General features: G+C 35.8%; 1 long non-coding RNA gene across 1 annotated transcript in view; it reads left to right on the forward strand.

The window, feature by feature from the left end:
* The first annotated feature begins 1,672 nt into the window (after nucleotides 1–1,672).
* The window catches only part of LOC116548104, a 16,986-nt gene continuing 13,028 nt past the window's right edge, over nucleotides 1,673–5,630 (forward strand). The window contains exon 1 of the long non-coding RNA XR_004267311.1: nucleotides 1,673–1,702. This is a non-coding gene — a long non-coding RNA (uncharacterized LOC116548104). The remainder of the gene's footprint in view (nucleotides 1,703–5,630) is intronic.

Genomic DNA, 5,630 nt, shown 5'->3' on the forward strand with positions numbered 1-5,630 from the left:
TTTTTTTAAAAAAAAAAAAAAAAAAAAAAACATTTCACGCTCTCTCTTATAGAAAATGTAAATATAATCAAGGAGGATAAGCATATTTGTCACAAATAGTTAGGGTTGCTTACTGAGGGTCCCACTTCAATATTTAAAAGCATGTAAATTATAGAGATCTTTTAATCCTGTTGATTATTTTAAAATATAGGAGTCACATACTGAAACAACTTATTTGATTCCTTCTGTGTAAGCCTAAATTATAGATGTCTAACATGTAAATCAAATTTTATAAAGTTTAAGCACCTTTTGAAATGAAACAGTCCTTGTGCATACATGCCACTAGAGTGCGTCTGTCTCTCTGCATACACACTAACATTCATATACATGCATACACTCACATGAACTGTTCTGTTCTATACCCCTCTTTGCTCCCAGAAAACTCAATCTCAAAATCTTCAAAGCCAGTAAAACTCTATCAAATTTGGAATAGTGCAAGCTGAATTACTCCCTATGGGCTTTAAAGCCCCAACAAGTGTTCAGAGTTTACAAGTATTCTTCGAATTTCCTAGAATGCTTTTAGCCATATATCCTCCAAACCAGAAATAATAGCTTCTTTTTCACTCCATTTCATTTTACTTTTACATACCACTTTATTATTTGTGTACAAACATTTGTTTGTATTGAGTTCATCTTTTAAAAAAGGTTTTCCATATTATGTATTTCCAGTAACTAAATCCAATAGCACCCTCCACACAGAAGCCCGTCAATAAACATTTGCAGCATTTGGCCAAAGTCTAATATCTGAATTCAAAGAAAAAAGCAATAACAAAGGCTTTCAGTCCACTTTGCATCTTATGTCATTATTAGAATTCTCAAATACGTAAAATGTTCACTGCCCAATATTTCTCGAAAATGGTATCTGGATGCTCTCTCCTGTTCCTTAATGTTTTGTCTATTAACACTTAGAATAATTTCAATAAACTTAAAATATTTGTCTTGTTGGACATCATTTACCAAATGCAGCTTTAAGCAAAATGAATACTTTTCCAAACGAACTGCTTTAAAAATCCCCTAGACCAAATCAGGAAGAGCCTTCATCTGACAGAATGACAGATTCACTGAACACATCACTATTTTTCCAGCAGGGGATTATTTTATTTTCCAATCATCTAGGTCCTAATGCTAAACATATATGCACTGAGATTAATTTATAGAAAATACTAGGGGACTTTCCTTGTAATTTTTGATACAATGTTTTACCCTGCCTGCTGTACACACAGAACATAACACATAGGAGATCTTAAAGTAGAGTGACTGCTCTGGAATCTTCTTTGAGCCAGTCTTTCTACTTATGCCTTCCCCCAGAAGAATCCTCCCTTAAGAAGAAACATACTAGGGTGCGTGTGGTGGCTCAAACCTGTAATCCTAGCACTTTGGGAGGCCAAGGCAGGAGGATTACTTCAAAACCAGCTTGAAAAATGTACTAGTCCATTTTCACGTTATAAAGAACTGCCCAAGACGGGGTAACTTATAAAGGAAAGAGTTTTGATTGACTCACAGTTCAGCATGGCTAGGGGGGCCTCAGGAAACTTAAAATCATGTCAGAAAGCAAAGGAAAAGCAAGGCACCTTTTTCACCAGGCAGCAGGAAGGAGAATGAACACAAGAGGAACTCCCAGACACTTATAAAACCAACAGATCTCTTGAGAACTCATTCACTAGTACAAGAATAGCATGGGAGAAACCGCCTCCATGATTCAATTACCTCCACCTGGTCTCTCCCTTGGGACACATGGAGCTTATTGAGAATACAATTAAAGATAGGATTTGGGGTGCGGACGCAGACAAACCATATCAGGCAAAATGATGAAACACCATTTCTACAAAAAATACAAAAATAAGCAGGCATGGTGGTGTGTGCCTATAGTCCCAGCTAATCAGGAGGCTGAGGTAGGAGGATTGCTTGAACCAGGGAGGCCAGGACTGCAGTGAGCCAAGATTGCACTACTGCACTCCAACCTAGGTGACAAAGTGAGACCCTGTCTCACAATAAAAAAGACAAGAAAGAGGGAAAATAGAAGAAAGAACACACTTAGTCCTGATTTAGGCATGATACATTCATCCAGTGAGTATTTCATGAGAAACTATTATGAACCAGGCACTGTAGTAAATGGTAAATCAGATTTGAAGAGAACCTTATCTGTGCCTTCATAGAACTTAGTCATCAAGAGGAGGGACAGAGACTATAAATAAATGCATAAAGATGTACAGTATAATCTTAAATAGAGACCAGTGTTTCAAAGGACTGAATGTAAGGGATAGTGATGTGGTTTGGCTTTGTCTGTACCCAAATCTCATCTTGAAATGTAGCTCTCATAATTCTCTCATGTTGTGGGAGGGACCCAGTGGTAGATAACTGAATCATGGGGGCAGCTACTCCCACACTGTTCTCATGGTAGTGAATAAGTCTCATGAAAGCTGATGGCTTTCTAAGGGGAAACCCCTTTCACTTTGCTCTTACTCTCTTCACTTGTCTGCCTTCATGTGAGATGTACTTTTGGCCTTCCACCATGATTGTGATGCCTCCCCAGCCACAAAGAACTGTGAGTCTATTAAACCTCTTTCTTTTGTAAATTTCCCAGTCTCATATATGGCTTTATCAGCAGTATGAAAACGGACTAATACAGATAGAGAGTGGCTGGTGGGAATTGCATCTTCAATAGGCTTCCCAGGGAATTCTCTGCTAAAAAGGCATTTCAGCATAGGATGCAATTTAAAATTTGTGAACAAGAGAAGCCAGCAAAGGAGGTAAAAATACAGAAAAATCCTGTTGTGATGGAGGAAAATAAACAAACCCAGAAGTTACTTGATGAAAGCTTTGAAAACTGGCACTAGACAAGGGTGCCCTCTCTCACCACTCCTGTTCAACATAGTATTGGAAGTTCTGGCCAGAATAATCTGGCAAGAAAAAGAAATAAAGCGTATTCAATTAGGAAAAGAGGATGTCAAATTGTCTTTATCTGCAGAGGACATAATTGTATATTTAGAAGACCCCATTTTCTCAGCCCAAATTCTCCTTAAGCTGATAAGCAATTTCAGCAAAGTCTCAGGATACAAAAATCAAAGTATTTCAAAGTTTGTTTTTACAAAAGGATTTCAATTATTTATTAGTATCTTAATCTTCACAAATAGCCAAGAATAACTTACCAGCTATTTGGTAAGTCTCATATTCAGAGATAAATACTAAACTAAACAGAAAAAGAAGAAACTAGAGCAAATGCAGACATTATCAGAAGTAGAAAAACTTCTCAAAAATATCAGCTGATGCTCTCAGGGAATTTTAAAAAATGAATTCCATCCATATGTTATATAGCATTTCAGTACTGTTTGGCACATACCTATATGTACATATTAACAGAAATGAGAAACAAATTAACAAATTTATTTGCATAACATACTAATAAGCAGGTGGTCCTGACTTGTTGAAAATGAAAGTATATTGGGTTTTTTATGGTAAATTGTGGCCAAACGATGGAAAAGCAATGAAGAAGTATAATATAATTCTGAATAATTGGAGGGACATTATATTGGTCTTTTTGACATAGGGATTCTTATGGTTTATCAACTAAAGTATTATAATTCCAAGTAACAGAAAATATAATGTATACTGACATAAAAATAATACAGTCTGGAGGCAAGGTGGGTTTTCTGAGAATTGGTTTAATCTCACAGCTGTAGTTTCTTCACACTACTCTTGCCTTTAATGTGCCCTCCTGTCTATGTTTCCTTCTTCTTCAGGTTGCTTTCCTCATACAATAAATGACTAAAGCATTTTTTGTCATGCTGTTTATACTTTACTACATCCTAGAAAAAAAGATTGTGTAAACTCTCGTAAGAATTTAAAAATTAGGAATAATTTTTCCAAAAGCAACAGTGAATCTGTAGTAATGATTGCTCAACAGGTGATGAGCCTATTATTCAATTTTCTTGGAAGGGAGATGGAATTACCCTTCACTCACTCAACACCTGGAGCTCAGGATGGAATCAAGATTCCCTAAGTCACATGAGCTACACAGGGAGAGGGTTCTCCTAGGAAAAGGGGAAAGGAGGAGGAATGCTAAAGAATCAGCCAAGGCTGTCCATTACAGCCGGTGCATTACTTTGGAATGTTCTTCAGAGCACAGAGCATTTCAAATATATGTTACTACTGTCTCTAACACAAAATAGCTAATTAAGGAATACTGATGCAATGACCACATGAATGAAAGACAGGCATAATAGAGAGGCTTTGTATAAGAGCTGGCAAAGCAATTTTAGAAGAAATTCTAGCAATTTATACTAGAAGAGAAACTGAGTTTGAAAGCCCAACATGTTTGCACTTGTAGACTTGATAGCATTCCAGGACAGAATTTTTTTTTCATGAAGTTCACTAATAACCTCCCTAGTATGGTGGGAAAGATTGCAGGTTGGGAGAATTTGGGGTGATATTATTTAAGCCTATTTATTTAGATAAGTATAATTATTTCAGTATTTCAAATTAATTTTAGGTTTTATAAAGCTAGAAAACATCCTCTAGAATTCCTCTCTAACTCTCAGAAATGGCAATTTAAAATCAAAGACGGTTTTCTCTTACTGCCTTTCTTTCTCAAAGTTCAGTTTCCTACATCGCAAGACAGCATTATCAAGAAGTCAGCTTTCATTCACATGGCTAGTTGTGTGAAACCCCTCTGTGGTTTATTTTTATTTCTAGTGTTTATATGACATTTAAAGCACCTTTGCTTTGTTGATGGATATTGAACACCAGTAATTGTACTACCTGAGCTAATTAGGCAACTGGAGCGTGTTTACCATGCCTATCAATTTTCTGTCCAGGAGAATATCTCAAAACCAGTTAACAAGGAAGAGCAGTTTGAAGTGCTTGCTTAATTGTATACACAGTATTCTCTAAAGCTAACCAATGACCTCAATTAACAAATCGAGGTTAGCATTGTTCATTTCATCCACTGTTGTTTAGCAGCCTTCTACAATTCCTTTCCCAAAATCAAGCCTTTATCTTGCAGAAAAGCCTTGTTAGGTTTGCACTAAGCCTAGAGAGAATTGCCAAATCATGGAGGAAATTATGCAGACTTGGGTTTCACTTAAACCTGAGTAGAGTTACAAGGAACAAAACCATTTTAGAGTGCTATTTTTCTTTTCAGAGTTCTTTAAGAATGTATGAAAAGATAAAAAATAACTTTATATCTTTATATTATGAACTTCTTTGGAGGATATACTAGAGTGTTAATAAAATGCCGGTATTATGCATATAATATTCCAGTGACAGGAATGTATTCTTTCTGCAAGCATTAAATAAGCTATGTCATTATCTTGCACATTAGCTCCATAACTTAAAATAGACTTTGAACATAGCTTTAGATATTTCTAGTGGTTGAAATCTATCATTAAAGAGGGAAAGAATGCAACAGAGATGTTTCAAGCTGAAAGGACTTCTATTTGTGGAAAGATAAACAAATAAATGCAGATTATGTTTAACACTTTCTGCAAAATCTAACTCATAAGACCACCCATAGTTAGGGGGCAACATTAAAGGAAGAAGAAAAAATGGTTGAATCTTGCTCAAAAAAGATAACAACAAATAAATTATTAAAA

Source organism: Sapajus apella, unplaced genomic scaffold (assembly GCF_009761245.1).
Source record: "Sapajus apella isolate SASKATOON/1434 unplaced genomic scaffold, GSC_monkey_1.0 scaffold5, whole genome shotgun sequence".
NCBI classification, from domain to species: domain Eukaryota; kingdom Metazoa; phylum Chordata; class Mammalia; order Primates; family Cebidae; genus Sapajus; species Sapajus apella.